At 36.5% G+C, this 12,509-nt stretch overlaps 1 protein-coding gene and 1 pseudogene across 6 annotated transcripts in view; one reads left to right on the top strand and one right to left on the bottom strand.

Annotated features, from left to right (window-relative positions):
• KLF12 (KLF transcription factor 12) overlaps positions 1–12,509 on the bottom strand; it is a 412,532-nt gene that overhangs the window by 203,874 nt on the left and 196,149 nt on the right. The window lies entirely within an intron of this gene.
• LOC134381836 (ATP synthase subunit ATP5MJ, mitochondrial-like) lies at positions 5,504–5,685 on the top strand (annotated as a pseudogene).

Here is a 12,509-nt window from a genome sequence, read left to right as displayed (position 1 = left end):
GATGTCTGCATCTTGCTATTAGTTTTGTAGGCTGTAAGTGCCAGGACTGGCTCTGAGCTCTTGCAATGGTGTAATTGTTTTTATTTAACTGTTAACTTCATCTGTCCCCAATTAACAGGTATAAAACATTTTCAAAACAGTGAAATGTTGTCAGCAATTATTTTGAAAGTAGAAACATGCACACTGGTATTTTTTGGAGCCACTACTGTGCCACACTAGGTAAAAGAACGGCCATTTCTTTAGGTTAAACTCTGCAACAAAGTACTGTCCAAACAAGCACCACCAAAACTATACTATCGAAGGTCTGGCACAGATTGTTTATCAAGTGTTTGATTGGCCCCACCTTCAGAAAAACACTCCATTTTCTTACTGTCTACTTTATCTGCTATAAAAATGATTATTTTATAAGTGCTATGAATATACTCAATACATAGCATTCTTACTAGGAGACAGACACTTATTACACTAGTAAATCTAGACACCTTTCCTGGTCCTACTTCCTCTGCTCAAAATGAGTCCTCTCATCCTCGCACTATCGCTTTCAAGGTCTATATCAGTTGTCACCACTTTTGGGCTTTTCTAGATCTTAAATAAAATATAATTATCCCACGCTCAAAATCTATTAAATACTTACATTTATGTACTTGCCCATTCTACTTCACACATGCATATATAATGGCAGCATAGAGGCACATTCAAGAGCCCGCTGTTGGTTTATACTAGGTACCAAGTTGGACTCTGCCATTTTTTGCAGTTATCACCCTGACTGGCAGATCTTTCTTGAGACTCAGTTTCTTTAAGGGAGAGGAAGATGATAATAGTTAATCCTCTAGGTTTTTCAGAATAATCAAATGAAATAATGTATGTAAAGTGCTAAATCTAGCTAACAAAAAATAAACATTAGCTAATATTCTTATTCCTGCTGCAATCTCATTCTGCTTTCTGAGTATAAACTCTCTTTGTTTTAGAGACTATGTATTAGGTGTTGCTGCAGCATCTAGGCCAATGCCTTGCACATAATAGATACTCAGAAGGCATTTTAAAAATCATATTGTATAAAAAATATTAATCAATAACATTTGTTGAGCTTTTCCATTATGAAGGTACAGTGAGAAAGGAAAAAAGACATTGTTCCTGACCTTTAAGTTTTAAGTGCTTAGTGTAGTTAAAAAAGCTTAGTCTAGGGCCAGCCCCGTGGCTCACGCAGGAGAGTGTGGTGCTGGTAGCGCCAAGGCTGCAGGTTCAGATCCTCTATAGGGATGGCCGGTGCGCTCCCTGTCTGGGCGTGCTGCAGACAACACCGTGCCGAGGGTTGTGATCCCCTTACCGGTCAAAAAAGAGCTTAGTCTAGTTAAAAGGCAGTTAATCTTTAAGTCTAGTTGAGAGAGAGAGAGAGAGAGAGAGAGTAAGTGTGTGTGTGTGTGTGTGTGTCAATCACTCATAACACTGTGAGTGAAAAGGACCAAGGGAGTAACTCAAAAGTGAATGCTGCCTGGCAAATATAACTATAAATAAGTAAAACTTAAAATACTTTTCCTTCATTTTTTTCCAAATATACTTCCTTTTGCAATTCTTCTTCTCACTCCTACTCAAATCTTTGTTTCCATGGCAATATTTCCACCTTGAAATTCCATCACTGGAATGTCTACAATTATTTCTACTGCTCTCTCTTGTAAATTGCTATTAGAAAAATTCAATTCTTCACTTGATGATGTAGATGAACTACATAAAAGCCTATTCAAGGTGCATTTCTCACCTCATCTTCCAGTAGTGTACAAAAGTTCCTACACAGAACTATGTTAGGTACATGTTAATACTTGAGAACAAAAGAAATAAACTAAAAAAGAATTTCAGACCCTGATGTGATCCACATACGACGCAAGCTTGCTGGGATTCAGGCCCTTTAGCCAATATAAAAACAACATTTAGAGACCTATTTAACAGTTAAAACCAGAAAAAAGAAAGTAAGCCAGTAAAAGAATTATCCAACAAGGACTTATTTCCTACCATCTGATCCTGAATTTGGCTAGAACCCCAGAATTGTTACAGGAACCCTAATTGCAATGGTGAGGTTTTCAACTGATGTCCTCTAAACCCTACTCCTATTAGACTCTTTAATGCTGCTTGATTTACTCTTTAATTCCTCTGTCTTAAGTTGTGCTGCCAAAGCCCTGAAGATCTGAAACACGCCATTACCGCTGAAATGAGTCGATTTGACTACTCTGAAAACCAATAGGATTCTAGAGAATACCTGCCAAATGCCACAAACTAAATGGTACCCTGTAATCAAACTGTTGGCATTAACTCACAGAGCAGACCGTCCCCTGAGCTTCTGAGAACCAATGGGAGTACTTGTAACTACCCCAAGAGTGCTGCCCACATTGAATGAGGCCCACAGATGCTCAAAAGATCATTTTTAGGAAACCTCAAAGCCGACAGAAGAGTCATAGATTCATTTCTGGCATTCCTTCAAGAATTCTAATGCGGAAGCTCCTATCTAAAGAGCCACCCAAGAATTACCACGAAAATTTCTAGAATAGCAGTCTATTATCTACAAGTCGAATTAATATCCCAGAAAATTTGCTGACCCCATGACAGAGTTTTGACTGCATTAGCAAGACCTGACTTTCTATCAAAATGACTCATTTTTATGATCTTTCTAGTCTACACAGAGGAAGCCTGTATTTTTTCTTGTTGACCCTGCTTATCTTGATACAGGGAAGAAAGCTGTCTTTCTCTAAAGCCTAAATCTACAATAGACAGAAAACAAAATGAATCTACAGTAGTAAAACATAAAGTCTAAATTCCCTCAACTAATTAGGCCCCAATTAAATCTGACTATATCATTTTACAGTATGCCCTAATGGGTCAAATGATGCTGTTTATTTTACTGTTGTATTTTTCTCATCTCCAATTCCTAACTACCTCATTAACATAATACACCATACTGTCATGAATCAATCCTTAACATTTCATTTGAATGCACCCAGAAAGCTGAATATTGTAATCAATATACCATGAAAAGCAAAATAACTCCATAAGGACTTGCAATGTTGAAAACCAATTGTGTTCATCTCTCAGGGGAGGGTGTCCCAGTACAGCAGGGCTACCCAACAACAGACTCTGATATACCCTTAGATCTTGAATCCTTATCTGAGAGACACCCCCACTGATTGCTACTATCATTTCTTTACCTATTACCAATCTTTCTCTCCTAAATGTACTCGGTTATAGAAAGGAAGGAAATCTAGCTCACAGCAGTAGCTACCCCAGATTCCACTGAGGGATTTCACTACTGGGACCTTCCTGCCTCACCTTCCCCGTACCTTTCAGGGGCTCTATTGTTGGCATCTCTTCCCCTTTAAATTCAGAACAAAATAGTTTGAAAAGCCTATTCTAAGCAATTCAACACTGCCAATACTGTGAGAAGTAGCTGGTGTTTGTGTAAACAAACTTATGTATACACGTACAACATAAATGTATAAATATATGAATATACACATATGCATTTCTATTGATGTGGGTATAAGTTTACATATGTATAAACATATAATATATATTACATACATGTAATTATATACATATATGTATATGTGCATGTGCAGCATGCATGTGTATTTGTGCATTTAGTTAAAAATATATATATCATAAGCTAAGTGGAGATGAACAGCCTTATAGGCCAGGCATAGCAATGTTTCATTCAAGGACATGCCAGTCCAGTATTCAAAAAACAATATAGGTATTTAGTTAAGTCTCTTAACAAATAATTAAAAATTAAAGTGACTATAGTGCACAAACTTTTAAAATTCCCTTTCCCCATTCTCCAAATCTATTTTGACAGATCCTTCCCTTCTTTTCCCCTATACTTTTTACTTTTCTACCCAAACTTGCCAAAACTTTCTGTGAATCTTATGCTCAATACCCAACCCCCACACTCTTTCAAATTTATTTATTCTCCCACTTGGCAACAGTTCTGTCTTTTCCAAAATAAATCAAACCATGCTGGTTTTTCCGCTTTTCACTTCATCCCCCCCACCCCCCACCAAAGTCATCCTTTTCCCATTACCCAGATTCTGTACAACAAAGGGCCACCACAAAGAAGCTGGTAAAAAGAAGAGGCTATGAATACTTATGCATTAATATTTTTTCCTGTCTTATGCCTGTCAGAGAATGTGCCTAAGACAGCATTTTTTCATTATCTGTGTATAATGGAAAGAACACTCCTAAGCTTTGAGGTCAGATGGACACATACACATTCCAAGACTTAATTTCCTCTACTGAAAACACAGTTGTAGCAAGAATCAAATGTAATATAGTAATATATGTTAAAAGACTACAACAAATGTCTATTAATACACACTAGTCTCAACTGTCCTATTACTTTCAATAGTATCTCATAACAAACTCAAGTATTTTAGCATGTATTTCAAAGTAAGTCAAGTATTTTAAAAGTGCCTCCCCTAGGGACTAAATAACACATGAATTGAAAAACCCATGCTGTAAGCTTTCTGGATGCCAAGTCTTTTGCAGTTATTTCAGCTGTCTTCTGTTCCCCACCCTCAGAAGGGAGGAAGTATCCTCCTGATTTGTTAAAGATCAAAAGAAATATTAAAATGCTATTATCACACCTAGAGGTTATAAAGAAAAGAGGAGGTTCAGAATCTGTGGTGTGCTTGCAGAACCAATAAAGAGCATTATGTTTTTAATTACACACAATCTTTTTTTCAGTATGGAAGACAATGTGCTTTGAGCAGTGCAAAGAATTTGAGGATTTTCTACTATTGCTTGGGGTTGTTTTGGTACCTAGTATGCTAACTGAACTATTTAGTTAGCATACTATGTACCTAGTTAATTGTACCTAGTTAACTGAAATATTGTCTAGTTTCAACTTAATTGTTTTCTATATATATAGATATAGATATAGATATAGATATTGATATTACCTTCAAGGAGTAAAACTTTCATATTCTATATACACTGACAATTACTTGATTCTTGTCCTTCTTTGCCTTAAAGATTTTACATATGAATTGAAAACCAAAGTTGTGTTTGCTCCCCTCACCCCAATTCAGTGGTCTATGTTGGAAATCCTATAAATACTCCCATGGTGTCATAAATCACTCATGTATTTCAAGCACATCATAGGACTGAAGATAAGCTTAACATCTATTATCTATGCATGGCAAAGACTGGCAAAATCAAGACGCTGGACTGCCAAACAGAAATTAAAGACTGAAGTTTGAAAAACTAGAGAGACAGTGGAAGAGGGAAAGAGTGTGGCATGGGCCTTGTGTGTAAGACTTTATAAAATTTGTTAAACCATTTTCTTTTGTTGGGGGTGGGGGGTTGTCATCTATCTTTTCTTACAACCAGGAGAGAGGCAGACTCTTCTGACCATCCATGTCAAAGGTGATAAGATGAGGATTCTATAGCACTCGGTGACCTTTCCGAGTCGTTGGCTGTGGTTCTCTGGTGCAGCCTGAGCAGTTGGTCCTGCGCCGAGATGCTTCAAAGCATTATTAAAAATGTTTGGATCCCCATGAAGCCCTAATATACCCAAGTTTACCAGGAAATTTGGGTAGGAATGAGGCCGATGGGCTTCATCTTTTATAAAATCAGGATGCTGATAAAAGAAGTAAAGCTTTGAAAGGTTCAAGTCCTGCACCTGCCCTTGGTCACTACTAACCAGCTTTACTTGGAGTGCACATGAAACATCAGTCTGCCTGTAAATCTAAGCAAGCTGTGTTAGATGGGAACGTGAAACATTGCTGTACATTTATATAAGTACCCTGTACTTCTCAGCATGAATAAATGTATCTGTGAGATGCAAAAAAAAAAAAAAAAAAAAAAGAGGATTCTATGTAGCAATACTCTGATACAGTATCACAGAAACGTACAGATCCTCAGATTTCTAGTCAGGCTATATAAATTAAAAGGAAACAAACAGTAGTTAGGAACATACTTTTTATGCCTTGCCCTAGGTATTGTGCAAGACTTCAGCTAACCCAAAAGCCCTCTGTTCAAATTTTTAAAAAATTAGAAAGAGACAGCTCTTCAAATAAGTAATTAGAAGAAAGTATTCTAGAAAAACCACATACTAGGTAGGGCTCCTGATGCGCCAGGCAATCACAGAGTGAATATTAACCCCAAGGCCCCCCTCCGCAGGGTGGCTTTATGTGGTACTCAACCCAGCACTGAAGCCCTGCTGCTAGGCACTAGAGATGAATTCAGAATCCCACATTGCAGGTTCACTCCACTAGTAAGTCTCATTCCATACAAAAGATATGGAATCTTTGGAGACATCATTTAAATGCCAATTTTCATGCTTCCTCTTCGAAGTTATGGCAGTAAGAACATCAATATTTTAAACAGGTCAAGTATTTTTTTAACTTCTAAATGAGTCACTCTCTCTTAGTAGAGAAGAGGTAAAATAAAATGTCAATGACTAAAATGTGAGTTTCTTCTTCAAAGACAGAGTTAAGTACATTTCTCATGATTCAGTGCTAATTGGCTTGGAATTTGGAAATACAATGGTGCCTGTGACAATGGGAATTCACTGGGCTCTGCAGGAACTCACAGGCTGCTGGAGAAAGTGGCCCAGTACTACCCATATCACACTTACTATATTTCTTATAATGCGATGTCCTTATAACTCTAAGTTTTAAAGTAATAATTTGTGTCATTTAGAATTTAAATGCACCTACTAATCAATTTCTGTTACTAAAAATTCCTAAGAGGTCTCTAGACTGCAGCATCCTCTAACTCCTCTAGCAGGCTCAGCTCATCAGCTAGGGCAGACTTTCCCACAGGGTCACAGCATATGAGGCCTTTGACTGTCCCATCACAGAAGGCACGTTCTGTGATTTGGACAGTAGTACCTTAGAAGTCAGTTACCAGAAGGTGAATGAACCAGGGCCTTTATCACTCACTCCGTATCAGTGGTTCTCAAAATATTGTAAGCATGAGAACAACTGGAAAATCTGTTGCACACCTAGGCTGTTCCTTCCTACTCCTAGAGATTCTGATTTGGTAGGTCTGACGTACGAACCCAGGAGATTTTTACAGTATCTGCAGACCACACTTCAAAAAATGCTGTATTCCATACCGTAGAGTTTCCAAGTCCTGAGAATGATGTATCCTCAAATTCAACTTGGCTCACACACTGATCACCTATGCCATACCAGGCAGGAACACCAGCATTTTCTGGCCATCCACTGGAAACACAAAGTTACTTCAAAAAGTTCTTGGAAATATTCATATTATCTTTCAATTCTATTTTTCCACAGAATTCTATTTTTAATTCTATTTTTTGAAGTACCCTCGTACAGGCTGAGCATCTCTAATCTGAAAATCTGAAAACACTCCAAAATCCAAAACATTCTGAGAGCCAACATGATGCTCAAAGGACATGTTCACTGGAGCGTTTCAGATTCTGGATTAGGGATTCTCAACCCATATGTATTCTGCAAATATTCCCAAATCAGAAAATATCCAAAATCCAAAACACTTCTGGTCCCAAGCAATTAGGACATGAGACACTCAACACGTAATTATCAAACCATGCTACACGTGGGTAAAAACAGAATTTCTCTGTTTTCTCCTGTGGAAAATGATGATCACAAAATATCTGTTCTATTCCATCTTCTCGATGAATTGATACAAACATCACATGAAAATGTGTAAAAAAAGTGTTCTGAAGCATTCAAAGTATACACATGTGCAAAAAAAGATGTACACAGATGTAAAGTGGTACTCAGGTATGGCCAACTCTTAAATAACAAAATACATAAAGTGTAATATCTTAAAACATGAATTATACATGTAACAAAGTATATTCAAGGTTCTCCTATGTACATCTGTTCAATGTTACCTCTCATTTTTATTTTTTAAATAAATAATGGGGAACCAAAGGTATTACAGAAGGATAACTTGCTTTTGCAAAACTAATCAGACTACATCACTCTAACTCAAGACTGGTAGACAGAAAAAATGTTTCAGTTTTAAGCACATATGGTTTCTCTGCTTGAATTACCCAAGTAATTGTGGCTCTGTAGAATCAGGCCAAATTCAGTGCACATCTGTAGGACTGTACGATTTCAGTAAAATATAGGGTCTGTAGAATCACACTCACCCCCCATTTTAGGAGTCAGAAAAGAACATGACAGAACAGCACTCAAATAACATACTAGCTCTGAAAAAACAATGGGCCAAAGCAATCCCATGGATTCTTCCCAAAGCATTACACAGAATTAAAATGAAGTCCTACTAGATAAATGAGATGGCATAGAGAAAAGGGTATGAAGCATGAAATACAAATGTCTAACCACTTAACTATTACACAGCTTCTATGTGAACAAATACCAGTAATTCCAATTTGACCTCAATGAATTCTGCAACAGCTGAACAGATTTGAAAATTCAGTATCACAGGAGGAAGTGGGGAATAGCTCAAATGAGAAGGTGGGAAAGAAAGGACACAAACCAGTATGTAATCTAAGAGAGAAGAGAGCCCCAGAGGCTGTGGACTCCCCCAAACAAATCAGAACTAAGCCAGCATTCTTCCTTTGTATTACAATTAACAGAATCCTGTTGTACAAACAAAAGGATAAATATATACTCTTGCTCCAAAATATTTGCTGTCAGATGGCAGCCTATGCAAGGACAAACCCATTCCCACCCAGGTTTTTCCACATCATCTCCATCCAGCCAAGAATGTCCTTTCATCTTCTCTCCAAACTTTTACCATCAAAACTCAGCTCTATTGCCATCGTTAGGCTAGTACTTCCTTGTACCAATACTAATCTAATACCACTTAAGCCCATGATGATTTCTGGGGGTCCTGTCTACCCACAGTCCTTACTGAAAATCCTAAACTGTATACATATTGGCACTTGAAATATGCAGGCAGTTAAACCCTTTAGCTAAAGGCCCAATGCTAAAACCCCTGGGCTATAATCTCACAACTGTCACTGATTATCTCTGAGCTTTAGGCAAGTGACTGCATTATTATGTTCTGATTTCTTCTGTGAAAAATGATCAACACAATACTCTGTTCCATCTTCTCACTGAATTAATGGAAACATCAAATGATAACACACAAGAAAGTCCTCCGAATTACGCAAGGAATAGATACAGATGTAAAGCAGTGCATGTCGCCATCATTTTTCTTTAGACTGCAAATTCTAAAGTCAGAAGAAGTACATTTCCAACACCAAGGATGTAAGCTGAGATTAACCAAATCAGTGTCTGTCAACTATTCAGTAGACATCATATCAGTAAGTATTTTTCACAAAACATGATAATAAAATAATGAGAATGATTCTTCCGGACCTGCAAAAATCAATGATTTTCCACGACTGTTTCACCTATAATTTTTTTAGCATTTGTTAACTCACAGCTTAGTATCACAAAAAAGCAATGTTTTTTGAGATCAAACACAGTTGGCCCAATACTGAGAAGCTGTGTGATCTTGGTTACTGCCACCAGGAATGTTGGATAAGAAAATATAATAACCAAGCACAAAGAAGCATTCATAAATGGTACCCCTCCATAGATACTCCTATCAAAACATCTAATATTAAGATCACCCTTCAGATAAACAATAAGGCTCCTCTAAGTAAGACTCTTGCCTACCTTCATTCCTATCAATAGCACCATTTTGAGACTGAATTAACAAATGCACATGCTTGAAATCAAGCTGAGAAAAGAGTTAATACAAGTGACACAGTCTAAATTCAATTAAGTGCTAAATTGGGTGGGCAGTGACTATGAACCGATTCAATAAAAGTGTACGGAAGAGAGAGATCGATGGGAACACTTTATGGAAGAGGGATTTTGTACTGGGACTTGCAAAATAACCATGACTGTAATACACTAAAGGAATAGAGAGGGCATTTCAGGTTGAAGCAATGGCTAGTAGCTAATGAATATTACATATATTAACTACTTTATCTTCCCATAAACTCCATGGAGTAGGAACTACTATAATCCCCATTTTACAGATTAAGAAACTGAGGCAGAGAGATTAAGTAGTTTGTTCAGGTCACAGAAAAAGTGTTGGAGCCAGGACATAAATACAGGTAGTCTGGCTCCAGAATCTACACACTTAACCAGAGAGTCACCAAAATAAGACCTGATATATTTATCAGAAAGGTGCGCACACCTGACTGTATCAGTTGCAAACAACAGAATCTACTCTGACTAGTTTAAGTGGAGAGAGATATTTCTTCAAATATCAGCTCAGAAAATCTCTTATTCTAGCCTTTTACTATACCTGAATTTAAATAGGAAAATGTTTCACATCCTTTTCAGGAACATTCTATAATTCAAAAACACTGCATAGAAATGCAAATACACCTAGGGGAATAATTCAAAAAGGATTAAGACAAAATCTCTGCTTACATGTATTTCTGGAATGTCAATGTGAAAATCAGAAGCCACTATGGCAAATAAAATTTGGGGGGAAAAGAAGGAAAGCAAATGACAACATATAGTCATGCAACGTGAATGAAAAGAGGTAGGCGTTTCTACACCTATTTTATGACTTCATAAAAACAATAGAAATTGAAGGTTTTGATAATGACTATGAATACCATGTTACTTTCCAAAATAGTTGATGATAGAAGACTAAAAATTTTCAGCTAAATGTATTTAAGTTTTTAGTGAGTACAATACTGACTGGGAAAAACTATGATGCTGTGCATGAGGAGGTCACATGAATGGTCTAAAAATACATATGACTGCCAGGTCCCTAAAATGTGCCAATAGCCACCGTTTGTTGACAGAAAATACTTCACCTCAAATACTTTGCCTCTTTTTTTTTTTAAGCATGTACAATAATATGTTGATAATCCATTTTTAAATGGTCTGAATACTCATCTTTTGTATGAAATTTATAAGAAGCAACCCAGGAAGTTTTTTCTACTACTTTATTATAGCTGACTTAGCCAAGGAGGTTGGAGGTTTTAAATCCACAGCTGAATTAATTTCTTTCAGTTTAAAAATTAGAAAGTGTATAAATAAACTTTTAAAAAGAACCTAGAAAAATGAATTCTTTGTTTATATAAATTTAAAAGAACAACAAGATTGCCTTACTTAGCAGATATAGTCTTTAAGAGTATATAATCTATCTCAATCATTTTCTTCCTGGCTTAATTGGAAAGATATAATTAGTTATGACAAGAGCATACCACCGAAACTGAAGTTTGTGAGTTAGAAAAAGAATCAATCATGGGGCTTATGAGTCATCTGAAGATCACAGTCCATTTACGATTGATAAGTTTATATTTCTTTACTAAGAAAATCCTTTTACAATATTTCCTTAAGATAACACAAAAGACTGACCAGTGATGATGGACAAAGACTCATTCTTCCAGAGCTACCTATATGACCACTCAGTAAGACATTAAATTGATCAAAATTGCCACCAGGTCATCAGATATACTGTGCCTTGGTAGCACAGTATATCTTTTCCTCAGTGATGACTCCGGCAAAATTTGTAAAGCAATGAAAAAAAAAAACCAAAAAACTGTTGACATCTTTATGTTGTTACATATTTATGAAATTCTAGGTCGTCAAAATACTATGACAGAGAGGGACAAGCTCTCTACAAGCGGAATCTAATATGTGGTGTCAGTTCTGCTCAATCCTATTTATTTCTGAAATTGACAGTCACACGGTGAAATAGAACTTTGTCCATGTGACAACCAGGGAATATTTTTGCACATTTTTACCTACTGTTAAGTTAGTGAAAACATTATATTAAAAAAAACCATATCTTATGTATTAAAATATTTTTTAGATCCCATGAAACTAAAATAATAGATTAGTTCCAAAAGAGTTCACACTTACTGAAGGCTACTGTGTGCAACAGCCTCCGACCCTCTGTAGGTAAATCTGCATTTTGGGGGGTACTAAAACTTTTCATAAAATCTGGGTTAAATCCTTCTTACACATTAAAATTATAGCTGACTTAGCCAAGGAGGCTGTGCATGAGATGATATTGGAAATTAGAGCACATCCAATGCGGTAACTACTTACAATAATTTACAAACTTGAGCTACAAGGACAGATAGCTTGCAGCAGTGCAAAGATTCCCATTCACAAGACGTGGACTCCAGTTCAATGCCTCTTGCTTTCTGGTTGTGTGATCTTGGACACACACATCTCTGCAATTTTATTTACTAATGAAGATAATATTACATATCCTCAAATGGTTACTAAGGTAAACAGCACTTGGGGCTGCTATGTTTTCTTAATGAATTGACCCCCTTATCATTATGAAATGTTCTATTTTTATTTCTGGCTATATTCCTCGTTCTCAGGTGTACTTTGATATTAATATGGGTACCACAGTTTTGTTTTTGTTGTTATTTAGTGTTTGTATTACATATATTTTTCCATCCTTTTACTTTTTTTTCTTTTTTTTTGGATTAAAAGAATGTTCATTACAGAATTATTTCGTATGTGTCTGGAAGAAAATATTCTAAACTATTAACAGCTTTTATTTAA

The sequence above is a fragment of the Cynocephalus volans genome, chromosome 7, assembly GCF_027409185.1.
Source record: "Cynocephalus volans isolate mCynVol1 chromosome 7, mCynVol1.pri, whole genome shotgun sequence".
In the NCBI taxonomy this organism is placed as follows: Eukaryota; Metazoa; Chordata; class Mammalia; order Dermoptera; family Cynocephalidae; genus Cynocephalus; species Cynocephalus volans.
Note: the sequence above shows the minus strand (reverse complement) of the source record. Positions and strands in the feature narration are given on the sequence as shown.